Raw genomic sequence first — 9,319 nt, 5'->3', positions numbered from 1 at the left:
AAGGGACACAATTCAGTCTAGGGATGATGCTAGGGCATGAAGTTAGAATTCAACTCTGTAGAATTTTACATATGAAGGCAAGCATTTGACTAACCATGATTATTGTGAAATTCAGGATTAAGTTAATTTGTATATGACTTTCCAATTGAACTTTTAATGGAACACATGCTGAGATGGCTGGGAAATCTTGACATTTTTCATTGAGATAATATGCCTTGAGGATAGACTTGTTATGAATGAGAAATGTCCTCTACAGGGACATCTATTTGAATATGGAGTCACTAGCTTGTGACACTATTCCTGGAACCCTTCAGAGGTGACTGGTGCCTTGTGAAGTATATCACTGGGTATGGGGTGGAATCTGAGGATAGCTGCATAACTTGGCCCCAATTTCTGTCCTGCCTCTCCCCTTCTCATGTGCTGTTGAAGCGTTGTGTCTGAGTCCTGACTGCCAGACTGGTCTCCTATTCCTGCTACCAATCTTAAGCAAAAATAAACCCTTTCTTTACTTCCTTTTAGTCAAGGTATTTTATCACAACAACAGAAAAGTTAGAGATTACAATTACAAAAAAAAATTGTAGATAGTTTAGTGGCTAGAGTGCAAATGTGCTACATTTGATGATGGTTTGTGTAAAATACCTCCAATGTAAAATTTCAGGGAACAGTACATATTCAAACATTTAGACACCAATCAGTATTAGGTTTCTTCACCGGTGACAGTTGCAGCACTAATTCTAATCGCACAGAGCATGCGTCATTTGGCTTTGTGTTGTGGGTCCCATGGTGTTCCGGAAGTCTTGTCTCAGGGGTCCCATTTTAAGTTTGCCACTTGTCCACCTGTATCTTGGCTGCAGTAAAACCAGCCCCCATTGTGCTGCCTTTAATGTCCGAGGAATGGAAGCAGGCATTGAAGCACTTGTCTTTGAGGTGGAGCCTCTAAGACCAATACTTTGCCATAATAGGCTGGAGACAGCACTCTGTGCTAATGCCTGTGTAATCTGAAGAAAGATTTGATTGTTTTTCTTGGTCCTTGAGCCCATCTATCTCTGGGTGGCTGTGTTTAGATACCATGCAAAGCAATGCGAGTCCTGTCTTTGGTGGAGCCTCTTTTAAAAAAATCATAATTATTCATCTGGAATTTTTTAAGATAACTGTCAGGGAAAGTGTGGGCAGTGAACAAGAAACAAGAATGTCAGACTGTTGATCAATGTTGATATTAAAAATGTATATGTATGTATACACAGTAGTTTAATATATGATCTTCCCATTTGTATATATTTAAAGATTTCAAACTGAGAATATTTAATGCAATGTTTAGACTCTGACAAGTAATTCATACAGTGAAGGAGCTGATGATAAATCAGCACCTTAAATGGAAGACAGTCACCGCACCCTGGATGGCTCGCCGAGGAAAGGCAAATCTTATCTGAATGCTCTTATGGAGGATTATGGGTGAAAATCTGTTGCAAGACTGCATACCAAATGCCAATAAAAGGCACGGTTTTGACATCACTTTTATGTATATTTGCTCTCTTAGAAAAAACAGTCCACACTTCTCTGAATACCTTTGACTAGTAAAGTCCTAAGTGTCTGTGGTTTTGTTTTTAATTTCTTAAGTCAGATAAGATCGTTCAACCAAGAAATCAAGTTGCTTGCATAAGATCTCTGTGGCATTAATTCTTTCTGATGAAAACAAACACATTTTTTTCTCCTCCTGAAAAGCATTATTGTTCCCACTGCATGACAAGGCTGAGGATCACAGTCATTTCTCAGTAATGCCCCGGTCAAACGTAATGGAAGCCTGCAGCAGGGGTCATAATGACTTCATCCAACCACCTTGTCTTCTCACCAGAGCTGGATTTAAGAAACTCAGGAAAATCCAAATCAATTATACAGTCTAACAAAAGAACAGCAAGGCAGTCCAGATAAAAGGGCCAGAAACAGCTTCAAAAGCATAAAAATATAATAAGGTTTTATATAAGCCTCCAACACCCCTGGGGGGGGCTGAGGAGGTAGATCTTGGAAGAAGGACCAGGACCCAGCTCTACTTACACTTCTTGTTAGGAATATTCCTAAATCTCTCTTAAGTCTGTACAGTGTCAGCAGAGGTCATAACCTTCTGTGTTTCCACACAGATCTGTAGTCCAGAAGAGCAGATCCCATAGAACAACTATCCTTGGCTATGGGGCTTGTCCCTGCCTGCAAGTGTGGCTGCTGCATTTGAAACCTCCCATGGCTGCTCACAGCCTTACCTTTGCTTCATTTTAGCCTGGGGATAAGCCAGTGTTCTTGAATTTATGAACTGTAACAGACTGGAAATTCTATGAATAGGACAGCATATAGATGCAGCTTCCTTGTTTCACCCTAAATACCCCTAAAGTAGTGGGGAGACAGATGATAGTCGAGTTCCCATCTGATGAAAAAAACATTCCCTATTTGGGAATGAGGTCTCTTTTTGCTGAGTTTATCCAGGTGAGTTCACATTTGAATGCTCTTGGTGACAGTGAAGGGGCTCAGGGTCCCATCAGCTCCGGCCTGTGGTGAGAGAGCACTGAGAAATTTCGGGAGGTGAAAAGCAATGATTCAAATGAGAACACGGGAAGCAAAGTCATCTGCACTGCTGCTTACCCGATGCTCTGTTTCTCTGCTTGCTGTCTCAGTGGACCAGTGTTTCTTATAGAAGCATCCTTACATCTCTGGTATAAGAACAATGGCTGGGCTGAAATTCTCTCTCATTATTCTGAGCTTCCTGTTCCCTATTGCCTCTCTCTGGCTGCAGGGCATTTGCTGAGGACCACTGAGTCACTTGGAATAACAAGCTAACTGTGGGGTCAGATTGTTCTTGGTTGAGAACTGAATGGATTCTACCTGTAGGAAGGAAATTGTCCTTTGTCCTATCAGTGGGCACAGGGTAAAGGAATGTCATCGAGTAACTTGACTAGTAACAAGCTGAAGCAAATGATTTGTGATTGATGACATGGGTCTAGGCCAAAGAGAAAAAGTCAGAGAGAGAGGAAAAACTGCAACTATAGGCTAAGTATAGCTGGGCAAAGAGAAAAAGGTTAGGGCCACAGCAACTTTTAAAGGTAAGAACATTGTTCTTTGTTTGTCATTATATGAATTTGTATCCACTATGTAGAAGCCTGGAAGTGGGCCTCTATTTTTTCACATGTGTCTGTGCATGTTTTGCATCCAAGCATGCATGTGTAGCCACATGTGTGGTGTAAATGAGTGTAAATGTGTGTGCATGTGCATGTGGAGGCCTGATACTGATATTGAGTGTCTTCTTTGATTTCCCTCTACTTCACCTTATTGATTGGAGCAGGGTTTTTTTTCCCTTGGTTTACCCAAGAGATCACACATTCAGTTATTCTAGCTAGCCTGCTTATTTCAGGGAGCCCTGGGCTCTGTATTCTGAGATCTGGGATAAAGGTGGACTATCAAAATCAACCAGAATTTACATGACTGATAGGCATCTGAATTCTGGTCCTTACATGCCAAGCAATTTATATCCTTTGAATCATTTGACCAGTTCCAAGATTCTGACCTCTGTGAAGTGCCTTAGTCCAAAGGGTATTCTTATTAAGTCGAAGAGGACTTTCAACTATTGTAGCTTTTGTTCATAAAGGACTGTACACTCAAGTAATAATCCTACCACTTGGCCATCCAATCACTGTATCCTATTATCAACAATGATTCTGAGTTTTGCCTTGAAAGACTTTCTTTAACTATATTGTTTGCTCTTGATTACTATAGGACAGCAATCCGACTGAGAGAAATAAAATGTTCCAAGAACAAACTAATCTAAGTATCACTTGAATGACCCCCACATTAACTATACAGAGCAATTTGGTAGATATCTCCAAAATAAAGGGCACATACACTTGAAACCTGAAGTTAGTTGAGAACAAAAGTCAGTGGAGAAATGGGTTGCCCCCAACTCTCAGGTGATATGGTTTCCCAAAGGCAACAATAAATTCAGTGCTTCTGAATAACTGGCAGGAGCTCAGTGTGGCTATACTAATTGATAAATTGTGTGTGTGTGTGTGTGTGTGTGTGTGTGTGCACATGTGTGTGTGTGTGCACATGTGTGCATGCAAAAAGAGGGTAGAAGATCACAAGAGCCAGAGGGGTCAGAATGTCTACTCTGAGACAAGTGCTTTCTATACATAAGAAACATGAAGCAGCATGAAATCTCAGCAGTACAGAAGTCTAAGCAAGACCTAAACAGGGGCTCTGGGCTCATTCATAGAACAGTCAGAAAGAATTAAAGGACTTTCTACAAGACACAAAAAGTTTAAACCAGTGTTGTTACAGATCATTAAATGTCTAAATTTAAAATACTTAATATGACAACAGAATGAAGAGGACTATTGCAAAACTGAGATTGATAAAGCCTTGCTAATCATGGTGGCTTCAACACATCTCCAACCTCTTTTCCAGAACAAGACCTTACCAAGGCTCATGTAGTTAAAACCAAGGACCTGCCTGGAAGCCAGGGGAGATTAAAAAATAGACATGAAAGGTTTCGGAAAGACTCCTAAATGCTCAGTGCATTTATTATACTGTGGGAAAGCCAAGACTCAGTCAACTAATCTTTATAGGGATCCCTGCAGAGGCACATGTGGTCATGTACTCTTCTGGACTGAGGACACTGCTCAGAGCCTCTGCATCTGCTGCTCCCTTGTTAAAGGTCAGCTGTTACACAAACATCTGCTTCACCAAACATCCCAGTTTTATGCATGAATGAAACCAAGTCATTCTCTTAGCCTTGAAAGTTCTTAGATAAGGCTTTACTCATATCAAGAATGCAATCACACAGGGACATTCTCTCTTCTGAATGAGTAACACTGTGGATTCTAGGATGGGGGTTAACTTGAGGTCCTACAGCCACAGGGCTCTGAATGCTAGGCTTACCAGTTTTAAGTCCATGCCAAGGTTCCTTGGTTGTTTTAATAGGGGAGTTTTGAGCAATATCAATCAATCGGAAGGTGTGAATTGTTCATAAGGAGGGACTATCCTTCTCTGTTATTATATCATCGACCTTCCCTGTGGGGAGAAGACGCTACTACTTCTAATTCACACACATACTTTTCTCTCTTCTTCTACAATAGAAATGTAGCGGGTTACCTGAAGTTTATGGCAATAAAGGAAGCATCTACGACCATCTCAGAGTCTTCTGAAGAGCCGAGCAAGGAGTCAAGGCTGATTTTTAACCTTTGTCTTTCCCTCTTTCACAATATAGGTAGGCAGAGCCCAGTTTCTGGGGAGAGAAGCCAGGTATTTACTCCATTAATGGTTTGGATTCATGGTTCCAGCCATTATTCCTCTTCGTCACAGATATGTCTGAATATATTGTCTCCAATCCTGAGGTGCTGATGCTTAATGGAGTGGGAGCCAATGGGAAAAGAATCATCTAGGAAGATTCTGGAATTTGTAAGGATGGGACAGGGAAGAGAGGAGGGAGGCCAGCTGTGATTGGGATGTAAAGTGAATAAAAACCTATTCACAGGAAAAAAAAACAGACTGCATTTTTTTCCCACCCTTACCCATACACTGTGTCTGTCTCATTCAGAGTTCCACAGACATCGAGATCACAATACGGAGAGAAAGTGTAAAGACAGTGCTTGTTTCTGAAGACATCTCAAGTGAGGATCCTAGAGGAGACCCTGCTACTACCACTCACATTGCTAACCCAGCATAACTCCAAACTGCATTCTAAATACTTACCCTTACTCCCAAAAGCTAAGTGCAGGATCCACCCTTGTTCAAAGTCACTTTTGTTCACAGCAGATGAATCTACATCACAGGAATCTACAAATAGTCAAAATGCGGAGAACAACTGCCTGTGGGACTCCAAGCCCCAGTGGATATATATGAACTGCAACTGTAACATCCAAGGCTCAGGACATATCACAGAAGATAGTGCAAGAAGATCACACGAGCCAGAAAGATTCAGGATGTCTACGGTGACACAGTGTTTTCTATACATAACAGCAAGCTTCACCCATGAAATCTCAGCAATACAGAAGTCTAAAGAAGACCTACGCAGTGACAACATCACTGAGACACTATAGATAGGTGAAATCTCAGACTCCTCAGATAAAGAGTTACAGTCAGTCAATGGCAACCAAGAGAAGAAGTCTGTTTTCTCGAGGGACCAGCTCTCAACCCTGACAGTTTATCTAAGAGATCATCCCTAAATATGTATATACATTTGTAGTGGAGTTAGTATATTGTATTTATATATACATATAAAACACACACACACACACACACACACACACACACACACACACACACACACACAATTAAAGAAGTCATGAATTTAACAGAGAGTTGGGAGAAATAAAAGGAGTAGATGTCCAGAGAGGGAAGTATGTTAATGATCAAGTTCAATACATGCATGAAAATTTCAAAAAAATTTAGAACAAATCAAAGAAGAAGTATGAGAGATAAAATGAATCTTGGCAACATCCAATGCCAGGTTCAATGGCATATCTAAATGGGACTGTCGGGACATGCCAGCACAGGTCTCTTGGGTAAGACATGGGTTTGAAAGCCCTGCTTGAGCATCACCAGTGTACAGGCAGCAATTGAACCACAGAATTGATATTCTTATTCCTTTCCCCAAAATCAGATCTCAGAACAGTACCATTTCTCCTGAGGCCTTTGAATGGATACTCAACATTCTCTCTTAAAGGAGCAACCTAAGTTTTATGTTCCAGTCCACGGAAATTAAGACTCTCTGTGTTTTGTATGTACTGATTTTCAGTAGGGGACTGAACCATTGCTGCTCTAAGGTGACAGTAGAGCCCTGGGTGAAATCAGATGTGAGGATAAAGTGTTACTTAATTGTGCAGGAAGCTCCAGGGTGAGTTTGGTGGGAGGACGTTTTGTAGACTATTTTTAAGTGCTTAAGAGTGTTGAGGATCAATGCGATTATAATTGTATCTGGCTCACTTAATGAAACTGTTACTTAAAATAAGTAACTGTACAAGGAGGTACATGTCTATGATACCACCACCTGAGAGGATCAAGAGTTCAAAATTAGTCATAGTTACACAGTGGGTTCAAAGCCAACCTGAGCTACATGAAACTCTGGCTTGAGAAAACAACACATACAGAGTACTAACAATATTTATATCTCTTGTGTACCTAGTGACTTGCATGAGACAGTAATGATGTGCATGATCAGACTTCCTGTGGTATATTTCTTGCCAATAGTCAAAGACTCTCTGCAAGCTTCCTTGGAAAAGAGGAATGCATTGGGCAAGTAACTCAAAACACTCCTTAAATCCTTTATCATGGCATCTCTCTCCATGTTAGGTCATCTGGATAACCACACTGACTTGTGCCTGCTTTTAGAAAGAAAAGAAAAGGTACAATTAAATTATAGGGATATAGAGTTTTTTTAAGCGTAATTTCTACTCTCCCCAATAAGTAAATATAAAAATCCACACAATTAATTAACAATCCACAATTAATTCCACAATTAATTAAATCCACAATTAATTAAAAAGTCAGCCCTAAGTTCCTGAAGGGCAAAACTTACTCTCCAGTAAGTGCTTTGGTGTAATTGCCAGGAAAATTCTGACTAGGAGAAAAGTTTATATTATAAAAGATTGAGACAGGTGTCATGGCACCTTCATGTAAATGTAACTCTTATTTACCAGAAGTAATGGTTACCTCTAAGGCCTCAGTCTACTACCTCAGGCCTTGACCTGGAAGCTCCTAGCCTCCATGCATAATCTTGGACTAGAATGTTTTTAACCTCTGGACTTGGTGCTGAATAAGCTTGACTTGCTGCTGAATAAGCTCACCCTCTCTACTTCTTTCTGAACTCTGACTGCCTGGTTCAACTCAGTTGTTCTGGCTCAAGCTCCTTTCCAAGCTGACTGATTCAATCTGGCTTCTCTGAGTTCCTGACTGAATTGTGCTGCTTAGTTTTGGACGCACTCTGGAAATCTGTTCTAATCTGGCTCTGTCTCATTCTCTGGCTCGCTCTGTCTTAACCTGTGTCTAGCTTGTTTTCTGTGCAACCTGTCTCTGTACAACTCTCTCAGTAAAATGACCCCTTCCTTTTCCCCTGCACTGCTCTCCCTTAAGTAGCCTCTCTTTCCTCTCCCTCACATGAGAGTTGGGCATATCTTATATTGTAAAATCTTTCTCTGATTCATCTCTTTGTCTGCCACTCAATTAGACATCATTTTCAAACATGAGCACTTCCTTCTACAAACTAACTTTGCCTTCATTGTGTGGGATTAAAGGTGTGCAATAAGGGCCTGTCTGGATTCCAGCCAGAGGGATCAAAGGTGTGTGCTAAGGGCTGAGCCACACCGCATCTAGAAACAGTTTTTTTTTTCAGTAAGTAATACAATTTCAAGGTTCATAGCATAATCAAATATTCTGCAACACCTTCATGTAACCCTGGCACTTGGGAGGTAGAGGCAGAAAGGTCAGAGAGGTCAAGGCTCAGTCACACAGGGGTTAGTGGCAAATGTGTGCTACATGAGACTCTGGAATCATAAACAAACAAATGGAAAACTAGTATAAACACATTTTGTGTCTATAAGAAACAGAGAAATAGAGAAAGAATGCATTTCTTCGCTATTTTCTTTTCTGTCCCCCCACCACCAATATTTTCAGATTATAATCAATCAGTTGGGTGAGAAACAGTTAAGCAAATTGCCACTCTTATGACAAGAGAGGTCATGAGGAAACGGTTTTGCTATTGTGAAATAGAAAATCCATGTTCTTCCTGCATAGTTCATCCACCTCTGCATCAGAGAAGACAGCAAGGCTGGCGCATCTCGTCTCCTTTTTACCAACTATTGATCATTTTCACGCTGCTGACTGGCATCTGTTCCAAGTGCTTCAGGCCATCTGCTGAGATCCTGTTCTAAAATCTGGTTTCTTCAGTGATCACACAGATCACACTCCCTCTTCCCATGGCGTCAAACAACACAAAATACTCCAAGGAAAGTGGCCTTCCCTGCATCTTCTACACTGGTAGACTTCCTCGTAAGTGCCCTATTATGCTTTATGACAGCACATACTTCAAAAACTTGTGAGCCTGATAAAATATTTGTCTGTATTTTATTTCTAAGGATCATTATTTTGGATTTGCAAATTTCAAAGGACAGTTTTGCTTTGTTCTGTTTTCTTTTATTATCTTAAATATATTTGTCCATTGTTTTAAGGTTTACACTCCTGGTGGGAGTTGTCATGCCCTCTTGGGTTGCCATTTTCTCTGGCCATATATCCATACTCTTTCTTTGTCTTTGGTTTTCAATAACTTGCTTTAAAGAACTCTATG

The sequence above is a fragment of the Rattus norvegicus genome, chromosome 4, assembly GCF_036323735.1.
Source record: "Rattus norvegicus strain BN/NHsdMcwi chromosome 4, GRCr8, whole genome shotgun sequence".
Classification (NCBI taxonomy): Eukaryota; Metazoa; Chordata; class Mammalia; order Rodentia; family Muridae; genus Rattus; species Rattus norvegicus.
This window is presented reverse-complemented; position numbering follows the sequence as displayed.